The sequence below is a fragment of the Myotis davidii genome, unplaced genomic scaffold (genome assembly GCF_000327345.1).
Source record: "Myotis davidii unplaced genomic scaffold, ASM32734v1 scaffold655, whole genome shotgun sequence".
In the NCBI taxonomy this organism is placed as follows: Eukaryota; Metazoa; Chordata; class Mammalia; order Chiroptera; family Vespertilionidae; genus Myotis; species Myotis davidii.
Window position 1 is genome coordinate 70615 of NW_006287547.1, and position 10731 is coordinate 81345.

Genomic DNA, 10731 nt, shown 5'->3' on the forward strand with positions numbered 1-10731 from the left:
CTGACAGTTTTCTTAACAAAAATGGAAGTCAACTAAAAGTACAAAAATAAAAGATTCACCAGATATATTTTGGTACATTCATGATATAGAATACTACAGATTTTTTTAAAAATAGAAATGTATTTTTTTGACATGGACACATGTTCAGATTATATGGTTCATGGTGTGGGGGGGAATGAAGTTACAAAATAGGAGGCACCACTATTGTCTGATCTTTAACTTTGGGGGGGTGGGAGGAAAGAATGACAGAGGGGGAAGAAAGTAAAGAGAAATAAATGGAAGAGAAAGGGAAGAAAGCAAGGAAAGTAAAAACTAAGTATCTACAGAAAAACACTGGAATAACTTACTTCAAAACTCTAACGGTAATGCTTCCTCTGGGTGATCCTAGCCTCCCTGTGTGGAACATTGTGCCTACAATGGACATCAATTACTTACGTGGTGAGAAACCCTAAGGTATGAGAGCTCACAGAGTGCCCTAGGATAGGACAAGGAATCAGGCAGGGAGTAAAAGCAACGCAACCGGTATTAATCCTGTCACAAGCTTTGAAAGAAGTCTTCTTTGATTGGACAGTACTATTTAGCAGGAAAACCTGTCTGTCTGTGGTTTGCCTGTTTCTCTTCAATTGTCCCTGGGAAATGCATATCACAGACAGTCTCTGAAGCATTCCTGGGAGACGCACAAAAACTGAACTTTTGCTGAGTGGATTTCACTCTGAAAGTTAAGGGAGCAGCCAGTGGGAGACCTTTAATGGGAATGCAAAGGTAAATCCATTAAGGTCTCCCCAGGAAAAAAAGGACTGGTTTTTCCCTCTGTTTAGAAAGCTTTCAAGGAGAAGCCTGCATTGGAGGTGGGATGCTGTGGAATAGGCTGGAGCTGTATTGAGTGATCTTTGGAGAGCCACTGCCCCTCCACAGGACCCAAGCCTTACGCTCCATACCACACTCAACGCTGTCTCTGTAAACTATACTTCTTCCTCATAGGAAGGAACAGAAATTTGGCTCTAGGCTTAACTATTTTATTTTGAATATAACACACACACACACACGCAATTCATAGGTGTGTTTACATAATTAAATTTTATGTAAATATATTTTCCCCATATACTTATTTATTTTTACCCCCTACATGTAATTAACTTCAACAAGTTTACTTTCCCCATTTTAAGGGACAGCTCTCACTAAACATGCTGAGCATAAAACAAACTCATTTCTTGCAAATGGACAAGGGAAGGACGATAGAAGTGGGGAAGTGGGAGGGCTTAACATTTGTTGAATTACTGCACCGCTGGACACTTCATGTTCGATTTATATTTTGTTTTTCTAACATCTCTTTCCAACAGGTGTTGTTACGGGTGAGGACCCAGAGGCTCAGAGTAGTTAAGTAACCAATCTGAGACGACACAGCAAAGAATAACAATGACAAGACTCAAACTCAAGCCTGTGAGACTCCACAGCTCACGCAGAGGCCCATTCGCGCATTCCACGGGGCCTCCAAAAATCAATGTTCCTATTATTTCAGAGGCCCAGGCAGCACTTAAAGAAGGGGGGTGGATTAAGCTCTATGTGCAGGCAGATAGACCGTATGAATAATTTAGGTTCCGCTAACGCTGCAGTGATGCTCTAGGAAAGCAGGTCAAAGCCAAGAATGCCAGGCGCACCTAAGAACACCCTCCCTCCTGACATGCACACAAAATCCCCAGTAATCCACCAGAAATAAAAAAGGTAATGCTTATCAGATGTCCAATGGACACATAATTATGTTATTCTTATCCCGTGGAAATCCCACTCAGAGAAAGACCAGGATATGGGTTCACACACAACCGAGCAAGAGAAAGCCAGGTTGCCTTCACCACGAGAACGAACGTCTGTGCGAATCAAGGCCAGGACTCATATTCGCCGGGCCATAACCCAGTCCACAGAGAAAACACATATGTTAAATGTATTCATGGTCACCCTCACAGATCCAATTTCAGCGAAGATGAACACAATCATCTTCTGAAACGGATCACAGCCTAGACTTGAGGATTATTGGGATAGCTACTTCTGCACTAACAAAGACGAGTGAGTGTGTGAACTTCCTATGCCTGAATTACCAGTATTAATATATTAATTCTATCTGGAATAAATGTGCATAATGAAACCATTGCTTTTTAGATGGCAAAGGACAACTCCAGCTGAGAAGGCAGAGTAAAGCAGGGATCGTTAACAATGGCCTTTCTTCAAAGGAAATAAGTGAATTGTATTCAGCATTTTTCAACATCAACATGGTTATCTTCCTGTTATGTAAGGGCAGGCAAATGTATTCTGAGTGTTGACATAGCTAAGTAAATATATTCATTATGCTATTGAGTCAGGTTGCAGTGGCCAACCATTGCACAGAGGGACAGCAGGTCCTCACGGAAGAGGGAGGGCGCAGTGGACAGTGTGGCAAGTCAGTGACCTCAGAACCTTCCAGCACAGCCTCTCTCCTTTACCCGTAACCAGCCAGGGAAGAGAAATGTGGCCAGAAATTATGAGACTGACCATTTGGGGGATTTACTAATAGAAAACAAAATACATTGTTCAAAGATATGGCTTTGGTAAACATTGCTTCCCTAGACTGTTGTAAATCCACAGTGCCAAAGTCAATTATGATCTTGTTGTACCTGATTCAAAATTGCTCTGTGCTTTGGAATAATACTTAACATCCCCATGTAACATTTGAAGATGAAAATGTAGAGCTTAAGTCATGCATCATTATTTAAAAAGCATTTCTCATCTGGTGTTTATCACATAAAACCAATGACAATAACACTGGTAGCAAAGAGAGGCATAAAAATGATTTAAAAACTGATCAGAAAATGGAAAAAAAAAAAAGCCCTCTCCAGGTACAAGAATCTTATATGTACAGTAAGTAATGTGTAAGCAGAACGGTGAAATGGGGCAGGTGGGAAGGAGAAGCCTTAGGGTTTGATAGTCATGGGTTCAAGTTCTGCTGTTTTTTGCTCACTGTTACTGATAAATTCTAAGCCTTCATATTATCATCTGCAAAATGCAAATAAAACCATCTAACTCAGAGGGTTCATTTAAGTTATTAACAGAGAACAGCGTTTGGCACCTACCCATTATTTTATTGTAAACTAGAGGCCCAATGCACAAATTCATGCACAGGTGTGGTCCCTCAGCCTGACCGGTGATCAGGGCCGATCAGGGCCATCTCACCCAGTCCCTATTGGGGCTATTGGGGCCAGCTGGCCAGGAGAGGGGGACCGCAGGAGGTTGGTCAGCCAGGTTGAGGGGCTGACTGGAGCTGGCAGGCTGGGGGTGAGGGGGGAGGGACTGCAGGAGGTTGGCTGGCCAGCCCTATTGGAGCCAATTGGGGCCAGCTGGCATGGGGGGGCAGTAGGGGTCGTTTGGGGCTGGCTGGCTGTGGTGGGGGAGACTGCAGGAGGTTGACCGCCGCGGGAGGTTGACCGTAGGAGTGCACTGACCACCAGGGGGCAGTTCCTGCATTGAGCGTCTGCCCCATAGTGGTCAGTGGGTGTTGTTCGGTGGTAATGGTCGCTTAGGCTTTTATATATAGATGGAATTTAACACTTGCTGTGGGGTGACTGGCAGGGCAATTGGAGGGCCCCTGCTGGCACCTACCTTAGCTGGCCTGGCACCACCTGCTCGCTGGCCCTATCCCCTGCTGCCACCACCGGTCGCCTCCTTCTGCAGGGCGACTGGCGGGGTGATTGGGGGACCCCTGCTGGCACCCACCTTGGCTGGCCTGGGGCCTGCGTGCTGGGGGCTGCTCTTGTGTTGAGCATCTGCCCCCTGGTGGTCAGTGTGCATCATAGCAACCGGTTGTTCTGCCATTCTGTTGATTTGCATATTAGGCTTTTATTATATAGGATGAAACATAACACTTGCTAGCAGGTTTCCTATCGATTCAAACTGAGACTCCAATTTTTGGCAACTCCTGTCCCCAAATTAAAGTTTTTTTATTCATTGTTCTTATGGTCAAGGGGAGAAAAAGAATATTACTTCATAAGGCCTAAGAGATATTTCCTATCCTAAGGATGAATAAAGAATTTTAACATTTTTCTAAGTGAAATAAGTCAGCCAGAGAAAGACAAGTCTCATATCAATTTCACTCATATGTGGTATCTAATGAACAAAATGAACTAACAAGCAAAATAGACTCATAGAGTGCATGCTGACAGCTCTTGGGGAGGTGCTGGAGGGCTGGTGGGGAGTAGTGGGATAGAGAAAAAAAGAGAAAAACTCCTGGACATGGACAACAGGATGGCAATTGTCGGGGTGGGGGAGTAGGAGGAGAGTATATGGGGTATAAGTGGTCATGGTTGGAGATGTGACTTGGGGGGTGAACATACAATACTGAGTACAGATGATGTGTTGTGGAATTGTGTACCTGAAACCTGTATAATTTCACACCAATAAATTAATAAAAACAACAAAAAAAGGAATTTTAACATTTTGTCTAGGTCATCGGCTGAAGAAGCTTTTTGAAGTTGGTATTAATCTCTTACTACTCCACAAATTGTATTTTAACTTCTAATCTAGGATCTGAAAATTAGTCTGTTTTGAGGCCCTTAGTAAGTTAGTTAATAAAATCAGCTTCTTCCACAGCTTCTTTCTCATAAAAATCAGCATGAAATGGAAAGCATCAGCAAACATGTGGGAATATACTCATTTCAAAAACCAAGACATCAGCCAGCACAAAATAATATCACTACTTATAAAAAATACAAACATTTGGGGAATTAATTTTGTTCACGTTTCTGTTAAGGTAGAATGCATTTCAAGTAAATATGTGTTGTGAACGTGCCTTGAAATTCATTTATTACATCCAGCATGGTCACCCTCCTACCTTCTTCCAGGCCCCATTGTGTACTTTCTTTTGGAGGGAAGAGAGAATCACAGGGATCCTTTTAGGAATTTTCTAGGGGCAGAAAACCCCAGCATGGCATTCCATGGCCCAGAAAAGATTCATCTCATGGAGCCCTGTATTCCATGCTCTCAGTGGTGACCTGGAATGATCTAGGTCTGATAGGGAATGAGGAGTGAAGGGTGAGAGTTGTAGAGTAACCACAGGGCTGGAAATCAGAACGACCTGGGTTTGAATTCCAGCTTTACACTTATGCTCATTGTGCAGCGGTGGGCTTGCTGAAACATTCAGAGTATAATTTGCCTAACAGAGAATTGGGATAATACCACCCATGCATGAAGATTCAATACAACAATCTACTTAAGGCATTCAGTACAGTGCCTGGCCCACTGTAGTCTCTCAATGGATTTTAGCTCCACAAAGGAGTAAATTCTCCATAAACTTTTGCTGTTGGTTATCTCACTGTACTATCCTTCTTTAAAAGGTGAAAAAAATCACAGAGTCCGTAATAAAAATGTCAAAGAAGAGATGATCAGGTTTGAGGTTCAGTTTTTCTATTTGGTTTGGGTAAATGGGAATGTTTAAACACTGATAACTCTAAGGGCCAGTTATTGAACGGGGCCAATTTGGGCCAGGGCAGAGTAACTTGCTGTGTCTGAATGAAAATTGTAGAGGCCTTCACAGTGGCAGTCTGAGGAGGTGGGGAGAAGGGAATGTGCTGGTAAAAGAAGGCAGTCAACAGGCCACTTGGGTTCTGAAACCGCGTATAAAAGGTGATAACTCTACACTGGTCAGTTATCTTCTCTTCCCTCAGTCTTCAACTATCCTGAAACTGTAAAAATACCACCTTGTTAGTGGCCACGCTACCCAGAAAAGGTGAGAAATTGGTTTGGTAATAATATACATGTATATATCTTGTAGACATAGTGTACAGATAACTTTTTTCAACAGTAATAATATAAAACCTATGCAGTGGGGATTATTTCATTCTGCACAAGTAGGTACTTCCCCCCCCCCATAAGTATTTCAATGTTTATGTCCAAATCTGCAAATAGTTTGTTAAAAAGATGATTTTTTACTTCTTCTATATGTACACATGGTTCTTAAATTTTCCCCAATGTCTACCTAGGCTATCATTTAACTACTCAGAGAAGCTAATTAATAAGAGTGTTAATGAATGGAAAATGTATTTAACATACGAGTCTTCAGAAGTATTTCTCAAAATGTCAGATTTAATCCCCAAGGACTGTGGAAAAGTCTGCAAAGAGCTGAACTGCAGGATGCAAAGGGCTGTTTAAGGATGCCAGTCCATTAGTGAAGTTTCATCAAATAATTTTCTGAGTACTTACTAGGTGTAAAAGGTCTTAAAAGCATTCTGTTTTATCAGTTCCTTAGCCTCCTTATTATTTAGTCACTTGATTATACCCGAGAACCCATACTGTAAGGGAGGGAAGCTAGAAGGCCTTGCTAAAGACTCCCTTTATGCCTTTATCGTATTTCTACTCCTTACACTGTGCACGCAAGTAATAGATTAATATTCCCATTTGACCAACGTGGATACTGAGGCTCAATGCTAATAAGTCACAGCTGGGATATGAACTCCCATCTACTAGGGGGCCCAAAGCCCATCCTTTCCATCACCATGACTGTAGTACAGTAAGTCCTCACTTAATGTCATCGACAGGCCCTAAGACTAAGTAGAACATGATATACTAGTAAGGAAACCAATTTTACTATGAACAAGAATGAAGTTCCTACAGCATCCCATCAATATTATAACAAAACAATGTCATTTGAGGACCTGCTCTATTTAGCTCTTTTTCTACACTTTCTCCTTATTTTGTGCCCGTTTTATTAATGTTTTTAACTCTCTGCTAAGCAAAATTTACCATATTTTTATACCCTCTTCAACTGTATAGACTTCTTAGAAAACTGTATTTCATGAGGATAAACTAATACAGTTCATACTGTTGACCTTACAAGGTTTTTTCGGGGTACCTACAGGTGGATTATAAATGTTTCAGTCACTGGCTTTTAGTTGCTAGAAAGTCTTGGACTTCCTTCCTTCCAACCTCCCTGGCCAAGTTCTCATTCCTGTTCTTTTCTATGCAGTCCATATATCCTTCTCACATGGTGTTGGTACCAGCTGGCCTTTGTTCTGCCACAAGGCAAGCTATAGACCTGGCAGATATAAAGGTTAGTCTCTATTCTACCCACTTCAATGGGCTTTATCTAAAGTCAAACAGAACTGATGACATGATCTTAATTAGTAGAAGATCACCTATGACTGAGAAATAACTCACTGGAAACAGCTAAATCTAAATTGAAATCTATACATTTTATAAGCTGCTGCCATATTTGACAATGATGAACCATTCCAACTCATGACACTCCAAGCAACGGACTACGAACTACAGAGACCTTGGCTCCAAGCCCAACCATTTATGTGACTGAGGCGAGTTACATAACAAACTTAAACTTATAGGCAAATGCCTCTGTACATGCGGATAACACAATAGCATAGTGTTCACATAAATTCAAGTATGAGAAATACAAAAGGCAAAAAGGAGGTCCACCAAAAATATATTCATTTTTTCCTCCGGTCCTTCCCCTAGCTATGTAGAGTGGTATAAGCAGAATCCAAAAAAGGGCTGGTAGATAGGCCTACAAGTCCCATTCTTATATTACCAGTCCCAGAACAGTTACAGGTACAATGAGGATGCACAACACACTTTTATTAAATAAACAAATGCACGTAAAATGAAATGATTAAGCTAAACTTTTCCAGTAATATAACTAGAAAGAAAATAAAGCACTTCCAAAGCTTTTCGTAGCTATGCTTAAAGAAAAAGATAACATTTTTCCATATTGACATTCAATAAAACACACACAGTTACACATACACACACAATATCATTTTTCCAGAGGAAAATTAAAGAGACAGAAAAGATCACGGGCCTGAAGAGTAATGAACAAACAGTTTAGTAGCTATAGAATGTCAGTGACAAAACTAACAGAACATTTTAAAATAACATATTCAGATACTAATAAATGTATAACTTATACTTAACAAGATCTTGCACCCTGTTCTTTGAGGGAAGGCAGGGGAGGGTGGGGGTAAGGGGGAGAAATCAACCAAAGGACTTGTATGCATGCATATAAGCCTAACCAATGGACACAGACACTAGGGAGAGTGAGGGCATGAGCAAGGTTGGGGGGAGCAGGGGGGATAAAGACACATATGTAATACCTTAATCAATAAAGAAAAAAAAGATCATGCACTGGGTATAATGGTAATTGATCAAGAGTAAGAAAGTGTTAAGTTTTTAAAAAATGAACACATAACTTTATTGAGAAAAAATGTACTGTGATAATAGAGAACACAGAGAACCAATCAGCGGACCAGTTTTATTTAATTGCTTCCCTATATCTAAATATCATTGAACATCAAAGGATGAAGGTTTACAGCCATTCCTATGAGTGAACTAAGCCTCCTTGCATCCATCCTCTTCAAATGGTGAAGAGTGGAGACAGGGCAGCCGCCGGATATACCCTAGGGCACTTACCAGCCTGGCTTCAGTGACTTGTTGGCACAATTCCTGAAGGCTGAGGTCGGAAATAGTCCACTCATTTTTCTGTTTATTTGCCTGTTCATTATGAACATCAACAACAACAGCAACAACTACCACTGTACGGCTCTTACTTTGTGCCAAGCACTGTCCTAATATTAATTCACTGAAATATCATTACAACACTATGGCTAACTACATACTATTATATTCACTTTGCAGGTGAAAAGAATGAGGCACCAAGAGGTTTAAATAACTTCCCCAAGGTTACACCTGTGAAATGACAGTGCCAGCACCTGAATGTAGACAATCTCACTCTATAGTCTACATTCTTAATCATTACAATATATTGCCTCTCCCATCCATCCGTCCGTCCATCCATCCATCCATCCATCCATCCATCCATCCATCTATCCTTCCCTCCCTTCTTCCCACTCTCTTCTACCACCTACTTTTCACCCATCTACCTCTTCTGCAAGCCCAAGTAGGTGGTAGTAGGTGATTATAATACCACCTCCCCCTCAAGGAGCTCATAGTCTCTTGGGTGAGGCATACATGTAAACACATAATTACAGTGTAGAATATCAAATATGCTGACAGACTCCAGTTCTCTGGGGAGCCTGCTTTCTCTATGTGCTTGGCAGAGCAGGAAACAGGAGGTTCCCTTCATCTCATATGGATACACACAATCATCTCCCCCTCAAAAGCCCAGCTGCTCAGTATAAAACCTCACCCTGCCTGGCATCTTACATCACAGATGCCAAGGTACCTAGGTAAGTAGGCCTGGGGAAAGCCTGTACCATGGCAGGAGGCAGGAAGCACCAAGACTCTCTATTAAGAGATAATACTCAGTAGTTTTTATCTCCTGAAATCTATTCTAAAATCCTTAAAATGCTTTTATCCTGAAAGAAACTGCTCGAGTTGCATTACAATAAACCCAGTCATTAAATACAGATTCCAAAGTCCAGTGACCCAAGGTTAAGTCTCGGTCCACTACTTACTGGGTGTATGACCTCAGAAAAGTTATTCATGCTCTTTAAGCCTTGGTTTTAGCTGTGAAAAATGGCAATGAAAATAACACCTGCCTCATAGAAAAATTGTGAGAGAAAAAATAGGGTAATCCATGGGCATTACCCTGCACACTGCTGGCTGATAGCAAGCACGTGACGCTGCTGTGTGGTTGTTATAGCAACATGTCTCTGAGGATCTGAAGTTCTAGTGTTGGTCATTTTTTATTTCATTTTTCAAAATAAAATAAATTCTTAAGGTAAAACATTAACTACATACACTGTATAATATCATAGTTAAGACCACAAGCCAGAGAGGCTATTTGAATTAAAATCTCAGCTCCACCACCGATTACTGTAGAAACTTTAAGGAAAAGCTTAAGTGCTTATGCCTCAGTTCCCTCATCTATAACCTGGGGATAATAAAAATACTTTCCTGGTACATTCTGAGTGGTCAATAAATGTCCTGGGAGAAAAGACACCAATCCAGGAAATTTAATTCTCCATCTTCCACTTCAAGCCAGGAATTTGGCAGTTACCCTAGAATCTGATCACTCCCTCTCACATCCTACACACAGCCATTGCCAAGTTCTATTGCATCTTCCCCTAAATATCTCTTGTGTGCGACACCCTCTCTCCACTGGCGGTCTTTGCTGGGTTCCGACGCTCAGTATTTCTGAGCCTGTATCACCATCACTCCTTCCTGACTGCTCTCCTAAATGCTGCCTTCAACACTGATGCTTGAGTGATGCTTCTACCATTAAGCTATTCAATCTCCTAGTCCTACCACCCCTATGAATCAGTTTCAGCCCCTCCCTCATTTAGCAGGATAATCCCAACCCTGTGAAATCACCTGGCCCCTGACTATTTTTCAGCCCTTTTTCCTGCCGTACACTCAAATCCCCTCTGTTCTAGGTATTCCAAAAACAATGTTTGCTTTCCTCACACCAATGTTCCCTCTACTTCCATCATTTAGAAATGGGATTCCTGTCCTGCTTATCTATCTTGTCCACTCTCCCTCTGAGGTTCAGCTTCACTAAAAACCTCCTCTGAACCCATCTGAGTTGAATTCTTTCTGTGGGTTCCTGTGGCTCCCTCTTCATACTCTGTGTAGGGAGCTAAATAGTGCACTTATCTTTCTCCTCCCTCTGCAGGTACTAATGAACTGTTATAACCATGCCTTGTTCAGCTTTGTCTCCAACAATTAATCTGATGCCTGATCCACAGAAGTCATTCAATAAATGTTTGTAGAAAAAGTGGAGCAATGAATATTCATTCCTGC